Below are 8801 nucleotides of genomic sequence, written 5' to 3'. Positions count from 1 at the left end.
GGGGGGGTGTGGATGCCCGGGTGGGAGCAATTTTAGGGCGGAAGCTACAGGCTGGAAGGCCCGACAAAAACCTGAAGGAGAAAAGGAGCTGTGCCTCACCCGAGCGGGCTAAGAGAGGTGCCTTTACCTGCAGCGGCCGTGGGGGGCCGGTTCGCCCCTCTCGCTGTCTCTCCAGCACCAGTTCCCCCCCCCTCCTGCGCAACCTAACTTGATGCTCCCGCCCGCCCCACGTCTTCATTGGCTGAACTCTACTGCCATTCACCAGAAGCGCAAGGACGCAAAACAGCGCAAAGGGCGGGACTAGCAAGAGCTTCCCCCTCCCCCGCCACCGCAGGTTAGGTTGAGAGCGCACGGAGAGGCCTATCCGGTTTCTAGGGCCGAGGCGAAGCCTGAAGCTTGCTTGAAAAAAAGGGGCCTGGCCAGAGGCACAGTCTCCTACTGCAGGAAACTAGTCCTGGGGATTAAATTCCCTACCACCTACACTGTATTCTGCACACTAAAGAGCGTAAACCCGGGAGGGAGGGTTCCACACTATGCCAACTCCGCCTCCCAATGAATCCCCCACCTTCTAGCTGTCCTGTCTATAACCTTCTCCTGTAGTGACTATACCGGATTCCACTCCCCATTAAAAGGGGACAAATCTTCCCTCCATCATGGGAGTGAGTCAGCCCAGTTGCTGTTATATGGGGCCTTTTACTCTTTAAAGATAAGCACTCTTTCAGCCATCATCACAGTGCTGGTTTGTATTCTTGATACTCCAACCTTTGGGCAGCAGTATCACTTTCTAGAAAGTAATCCCAGGTGCCCTCTAGCAATTCCCAGAACCCTCCCCTCCAAAACACACATCCACTCCTCACCCCTAAACCTGATCTCCGACTCACATCACTTCTCTTGAAACTCAGCCTGTTTGACATATTGGCCAGTATCCACTTTGCAATGCCACTTGAGACACTCTGATTCCCAATGCAACTAGTCAACCCCAGAATGATGGTACCCAAGCTTAAATCCCTCAAAGTAAACAAATACTAAAATCAGTTGCTTAGCTCCTGACCACTAGTTTCCCCTGAAATGTAACTAGCCTCAACCCTGAAATTCTGTTTTCTGTACTCTAGGACACAACTGAGGAAGGTCAACTTGGTCTTAGCTCTCCTATTTTTAAAGATCCTAGCATTACCACTATTATTAGGAACACCAATACCACTCCTTTAAACAATACTGTTTTCCCATTCACTCAGACTTAAAACCTCAAAGGCATCTCTGAAACCTCCTCTTGTATCCACCATCCAATCATTTGTCAAGTCCCACGGACTCTCCCAAAATATGTCTCAGACAGATTTTGGAGCTGGCAAGGACTTTGGTAATCGTATCAAGTCAACCCTCTTGTACAGATGAGAAAACTGAGGCTTAGAGAGATGAGTGATTCAACTATGAAACTAAGAGGAAAGTTAGGATTCATTTATCTCTCTTATTTCTGCTGCCACCTCTTTATTTATGCAGTTACCTACGTTAAAAAAAGAAACCTCATAACTGATCCCTTCCCCTACAAATCCATTCTGCTACCAGATTAATTTCTTAAAACACAGTGAGTTCAGATCAGTCTCCTCCTCAAAAACTTTCAAAGGTTCCCTGTTACTTAAGATATAAATCTCAAGACTACATCTTGCCTTTCCAGTCTTATTTCCCACTATCCTCCTACATACATACTTATATGCTAGCCAAAAAAGCCCAACTTTCTACTGTCATATATTTTTCTTATAGCCTAGCTAATTGCTACTGTCTTCAAATTATACTCCATCCTTATTTCATTTCTCTGCCTCATCAAAATCTTATTTCTCTCCTAAGATCTACATCAAATGCCTCTTCATTGTGTCCACATTTGTTGAGCATATAATACACTAATATTGTGGAAATATTAGAGAACCAAAGGTGAACAAGACAATCTCTACCCTCAAAGAACTCACAACAGGTAGGAGTATATTTGGGTATATATGTGGGGAGAGGTTGGAAAATGGGACTATGACAATAATGACAAATGTAAATAATCATAATACCAGATGATAAATGCAACAAAATAAGCAGGGGGCTATTACAGGAATACAGATGAAAGGGCCTTATTAACTTAGAAGGAAAAGGTTATCAAGAAAGTCATTTCTTGGTGCGCTTGGGTGGCTCAGTCGTTAAGGGTCTGCCTTCAGCTCAGCTCGGGTCATGATCCCAGCGTTCTGGGATCGAGCCCCACATAGGGCTCCCTGCTCAGGGGGAAGCCTGCTTCTCCCTCTCCCACTCCCCCTGCTTGTGTTCCCTCTCTCGCTGCCTCTCTCTGCCAAATAAATAAATAAAATCTTTAAAAGAAAGAAAGCCATTTCTTGGGCGCCTGAGTGGCTCAGTTGGTTAAGCAACTGCCTTCAGCTCAGGTCATGATCCCGGGGTCCTGGGATGGAACCCAGCATCATCAGGCTCTGTGGGGAGCCTGCTTCTCCCTCTCCCTCTGCCTGCAGCTCCCCGTTTGTGCTCTCTCTCAAATAAATAAATAAAATCTTAAAAAAAAAAAAAAGGTCATTTCTTAAAAGATGAGGAGGAGTTAACTAAGGAAGGTAAAGTGGGCCACAAGAAAGGAGTATTCAGGCAGTAGGGATAATAAGAGCAAAGTCAAAACAAGCACAGCAATGGCAAACAGCAGGAGACACGTAGAGGAAACTTTAAGGAACTCTGTAGTTCAATGTTGCCAAAGTGTAAATCACAAAAAGAACCTAGATGAGACTGACAGGGTAAGTTAAGGCCAGACCCTTCAACGAAGGCCTTGCACTTTCTGATAGGCGGATGAGGAGCCACTGAAACACAGAATGACACGGTCAGACCTGCGCTTGGTTAGCTAACTTTGGCTACTGAATAGCGAATACACCTGCGAAATGAAGGGTCAGAGAACACAGAAGCAGTCAGGAGGCTGCTGTGGTAGTCCAGAAAAGAGCTGTATAGAAATCTGATTTTTTTTCCCTGCTCAACAACAAAACCCCTTTCCTATATTGGGGGAATAGCTCAAGATGTAAGTCTCACTGGAAGGCTGGTTCTTACCTCCCACTATAGACTGTTAAAGGAGATGGGAAATCAGAGCAGGGGCTGGAGGGAGGGGTCCCAGTTACTCTTCCTGGCAAAGACAAAGTACACACATGACCTAGACTAGTTTAAGTGGACAGTCCTTCAGAGAAATTTGACTTTGCAGATGTAATACAAAGACCCAGAAGCAACCAGTTAAACCATACTCAGCAGTGCCGGACACTAGAGTTCTACTACAGCATCCTAAACAGACTATTCAGTGGTATGACCTTGGTCATGTTCTCTGTCTCTAACCTCCCTTAGTTTCAGGTCATTGTCTAAACCAGATTGCCTAGGATTCATATTGATTTTGTGAGCCACACAATCACTTTCCAATAAATCCCCTTTCTGCGTAAGCTAGCCAAAAGACAATTTCTGCTGTTTGTAACCAAGAACCCTAACAAGGCGATTAATGTCTGAATCACAGCAATGTGGGTCAAAGGTAATGATAAGGAAGGGACAGAGCCGAGTAACAAACACTTAATAAGGGGATAAAAATGCATAGAACCTAGAGCTTAGAGAGAAAGATGAGTTCAGCCATGTTGAGTCCAGCCCCATTGAGTCTGAGTTGCCTAGAGCAGGCCAAGTAGTGATATTTGATAGGAGATTGGATGTATAAATATAAAAGTTGGCTTGGTGATAATTTAGAATTCTCAGGATCTAAAGAGTAGTTTTAACAGTGGAGTGTACCCAGGGAATATGTAGAACAGAGCAAGTATACAAAAAACTGTACCAGTACTGTTGGGGACACAACAGAGAATGTTGGGCTCTATGAAGGACTGAAGAATCCATGACCATTCCAAAGAGAGTAGGTGCTAGGCAGCTCTAGTTAAGTGTTGCCATATGGAAATGCACATCCAAGGTTGAGCGAGAACTTCAGATTCTTCAAATGCCAGAAATAGAGCTTTATGTAAATCTAGGTTTTAAATGTAGACAACTAATTTAAAAAAAAAAAAACATTTTGAACACTCTGCAGGCTAAACAAAACACTTAGCTGGAAACCCAAGTGTTGAGATTTTTGAGGTAGAATGAGAAAGTTAAGGAGGAACTCAGGAAAACATCAGGATTGAAGAATCAGGGGCACCTGGCTGGTTCAGTCGGAAGAGCGTGAGGCTCTTTTTGGGGGGTGGGGGAGAGAGAGAGAAAGAATCTTAAGCGGGCTCCGTGTGCAGTGCAGAACCTGACGCGGGACTCGATCTCATGACCCTGAGATCATGACCTGAGTGGAAATCAAGAGTTGGATGCTTAGGGGCGCCTGGGTGGCACAGCGGTTAAGCGTCTGCCTTCGGCTCAGGGCGTGATCCCGGCGTTATGGGATCGAGCCCCACATCAGGCTCCTCCGCTATGAGCCTGCTTCTTCCTCTCCCACTCCCCCTGCCTGTGTTCCCTCTCTCGCTGGCTGTCTCTATCTCTGTCAAATAAATAAATAAAAATCTTTAAAAAAAAAAAAAAAAAAGAGTTGGATGCTTAATTGAGTGAGGCACCCAGGCACCCCAGAGCAAGCAACTCTTGATCTTGGGGTAGTGACTTTGAGCCCCATGTTGGGGGTAGAGATTACTTAAATAAATAAAACTTAAAATTAAAAAAAAGGATTTAAGAATCAGAATAAGCGGGCACTGGGCTGGCTCAGTCGGTAGAGCATCCAACTCTTGATCTCAGGGTTGTGAGTTCAAGCTCCAAGGTGGGCATGGAGCTTACTGAAGGGGAGGGGGATAAAACAGGTGCTGGGATTAAGGAGTACACTTGCAGTGATGAGCACCGGGTGTTGTATGAAGTGTTGAATCACTATATTGTACACCTGAAACTAATACTACACTGTATGCCAACTAACTGGAATTTAAATAAAAACTTTAAAAAGTTAAATAAAAAATCAGAATAAGCTACACCTAAGTAGGTAGAGAAGGAAAAGCTAGAGAAGTAAACAGTGCAATGTCACGGAAGCAGAGTGGAGAACTGCAGGGGAAAAGAGTGATCAATTATATCCAACAAAAGCAAAAATGTCTGACAATGTAATTTAAAATGTCCACTGGATGTAATAATTGAAAGCCTTCTAATCCCCACTTTTCATTGTCAAGCCCAAAGTAATCAGTTCCTTTTGAGCTTTCATGGCATTTTGCTAAGTACTCTTTAGGATAAGTATCTTCTACTTTATATTTTAGTTGTACTTGTACATGGAGGTAAAATGAGCTTTGAAATCAGAGGGACCTGGGTTCAAATTTCTGTCCCACCAAGGAAATTAACCTTTCTGAGTCTAGTTCATTCTTCTGTACAAAGGGAAATCAAGTTACAGGGCCATTAATGAAGCTTAATGAAACACCTAACACAGTATTTGGCATATAAACACTATGTCCTAGGAGATACTCAACAAATGTTGCTGGATAGATCTTTGGGGAAAAAATTTGGTTTTGCCAGTGTCTCTATGTACCTAGGAGATGCTAGTCAGCCTTCAAGGGAATCACCAAAATATTTTGTTAATTTCAGCAGGCTGGTACCTATGTACTTGAATACGCACTCAGGCTCTCTTCCTCTACCTCTAAGACAAACAGGGATAACTAACTACACTTTAGATTCTAAAGTCTGAAGATTATGTTCAACTAACGGGCTTCAGTCAGCCTAAACCTGTCATAGACAGACGTTCTAAGTCAAGAGTATCCAACCTGGGGGCGCCTGGGTGGCACAGCGGTTAAGCCTCTGCCTTCGGCTCAGGGCGTGATCCCGGCGTTATGGGATCGAGCCCCACATCAGGCTCCTCCGCTAGGAGCCTGTTTCTTCCTCTCCCACTCCCCCTGCTTGTGTTCCCTCTCTCGCTGGCTGTCTCTGTCGAATAAATAAATAAAAAATCTTTAAAAAAAAAAAAAAAAGAGTATCCAACCTTGAGTGGTAAGAGACCTAAATGAATACTCTCAGGGATCCAAAGAAGGGTCACAAAGATTTTAGAAAAACCACTCCCACTCTCAAACACTTTTTTCGGATTGCTTCCAGGATGTCAGGATGACTTTTCTGGTTTTTCTTCTACCTCTCTGGCCACTTCTGCTTTGCTACTCTCCTCCTCTACCAGCCTTTCCTGTTGAAGTTCACCAAGGTTTGGTCCTAGGCCCTCTTTATTTATTTATTTATTTATTTTATTTTTATTTTTTTAAGATTTTATTTATTTATTCGACAGAGATAGAGACAGCCAGTGAGAGAGGGAACACAAGCAGGGGGAGTGGGAGAGGAGGAAGCAGGCTCCCAGCGGAGCAGGGAGACCAACGTGCGGCTCGATCCCAGAACCCTGGGATCACGCCCAGGGCCGAAGGCAGACGCTTTATGACTGAGCCACTCAGGCGCCCCCTAGGCCTTCTTTAATTTTCATTCTACACTTTTCTCCAAGAATGTCTAACTTACATACATGGCCTCAACTATTATTATTTCCTTCAACAAATTATCTATGTACTTACATCTCTCGGCAAGAGGTCAACCCTGAATCCCCCACCTGTACATCTACTTGCTTACTCCATGCCTTTTCTTGGTTGTCTCCAGTCTCCTTAGCTGACCCACCTGTCCCACTCTTCCTATAACAGGCTTATTTTTTTTTTAAAGATTTATTTACTTGAGAGAGAGAGAGAAAGCAAGCTTGTGCGAGTAGGGGGAGGGGCTGAGGGAGAAGGAGAATCTCAAGCAAACTCAGCACTGAGCGCTGGACTTGATGTCATGACCCTGAGATCATGACCTGAGGTGAAATCAAGAGTCCATGGCTTAACCGACTGAGCCACCCAGGTGCCCCTCCCTGTAACAGGCTTAGTACCTCAAGGAGACCGATTCCTTGGTAGTCCATCTAGTCACCTCCATCCCCACCATCACACGTGCACGTACACAAGGAGGGTAACCATTGTCCAGCACCTCCCATTTAGCCTTGGCTGCAGAGACCAGAAAACCTCTTCTTCATGACCCATATTCATTATTTTAAAATCCTACCTTTACCTCCTAAATATCTCTCAAATGCTTTCACTCCTGTCTCTACTGCCATTCTGGATCAATTTACCATTCACTTCCCTGAAGTACAGCAAGCACCTTCTAACTGATTCCCCTCCATTCTGCCTATTTAACTCTTCCGTACCCTTCAAAGTTCACTTCAACATCATCATTGCAAAGAACAGCTTTCCCTGATGTTGCAGACAAAAAACAGCCAAATTTATTGAGTATACATTACGTGCCCAGCACTCTTCTAAACAATGAAAATGCATTAACATATTTAATTTAATTAAGCCTGAAATAACTTTTTTTTTTTTTACAGATAAGGAAACGGAGGCACTAAGAGCTTAAGTAATTTGCCCAATATCTCATAACTAGTGAAAAGTGGTCCCAGATTCAAATTTAGGCAGTGTGGCTTCAGAAGTCACATTCTTAAATATCTCACTATACTATGCTTTAGGTTATATGCCCCTATTATAAATTCCCCTGTACTATCCATAGCTTTTCGTAGTAGAGATTGAATAACTGATTATATAATTGATTCCCCCCCCCATTAGAATATAAGTTCCACAAACACAAGAGCTGTGCATGATTTGTTCATTACAATATCCCCTTTGCTTATCAGGTGGACATTTAATGTACTTTTCTTGAAGGAGTATATTTTCAACATCCAGCCAAAGGTGTGGGGCTGTGAAGAGCTAATGGGGAGTTTCAGAGCAACAGCAAGGGCTTCTCTCAGACTCTAGAGATAGTAAACGGGCAGAGGCATGTTTCCTACCAGAAACATTCAGAAGAGGCATTATAAAATCATAAGCATCTTCACTTTTTAGAACCTGGACTACGTGCAATATACATAAGACTATTTTCTGTAGTGTGATAATTACTGTTAAAAGTAATGAAATTTTAGTGATTTTCTTTAGGCGCGAGACCATAAAGCCTCAGTGATGGCCAATTTAAAGCCTGGCAAGAGACAAACAGATGATACTAAACCCATATGACCCAAAACTAGGGCACGGGTTCATTTTCAAGTCAGCCTCATTGTACATTTTTTTCCAGTAAAACTCTGGAGTTTTGGCCTAAGTCTGAAGATAGAAAATAAGAGCCTTATCTTTTTTTTTTTTTTTTAAGATTTTATTTATTTATTCGACAGAGATAGAGACAGCCAGCGAGAGAGACAAGCAGGGGGAGTGGGAGAGGAAGAAGCAGGCTCCCAGCGGAGGAGCCTGATGTGGGGCTCGATCCCGTAACGCCGGGATCACGCCCTGAGCCGAAGGCAGACGCTTAACCGCTGTGCCACCCAGGCGCCCCAAGAGCCTTATCTTTAAGGATCACTGCCCTTAGGCCAAATTAGCTGGAAAAGTTCTTCACTGGCACATAGTCACCAAGGTGAAAATAATATTCTGGGTTCCAGCTGAGGAATGTCTAACTGGATCAATATATCCACCTTGTGTGATGCCACTTGTGGGCATCGAGCATAAGTAACAATATATATAAATTTAGGTAACAAAGTCCTGGTCCAACTTATGGTCCCCCACCACACACACACACACACACACACACCACTCTTACATGCCCCATTTTAACTGAGCCAAGTATATGTACGTTTGTTCAGCCTAACAGAAAAATATAAATATTTACTTAATTATTTATGAGGTATTGTTTCATTGCAACATTTATGTTAAAAGAAGTGTATGTGGTGAAGGGAGGAGAAACATTATAAAGCGCTGTTATTACCACACTCGTGCCTCCAGGCACAA

General features: G+C 43.6%; 1 protein-coding gene across 1 annotated transcript in view; it reads right to left on the bottom strand.

Moving 5' to 3' along the window:
* Positions 1-645, bottom strand: part of CHD8 (chromodomain helicase DNA binding protein 8) — a 45281-nt gene extending 44636 nt beyond the window's left edge. The window contains exon 1 of the mRNA XM_040620676.1: positions 128-645. The gene's annotated coding sequence lies outside the window, so the exon portion shown is untranslated. The remainder of the gene's footprint in view (positions 1-127) is intronic.
* Positions 646-8801: the final 8156 nt, after the last annotated feature.

The sequence above is a fragment of the Ursus maritimus genome, unplaced genomic scaffold, assembly GCF_017311325.1.
Source record: "Ursus maritimus isolate PB19 unplaced genomic scaffold, ASM1731132v1 scaffold_36, whole genome shotgun sequence".
Taxonomy (NCBI): Eukaryota; Metazoa; Chordata; class Mammalia; order Carnivora; family Ursidae; genus Ursus; species Ursus maritimus.
This window is presented reverse-complemented; position numbering and strand designations above follow the sequence as displayed.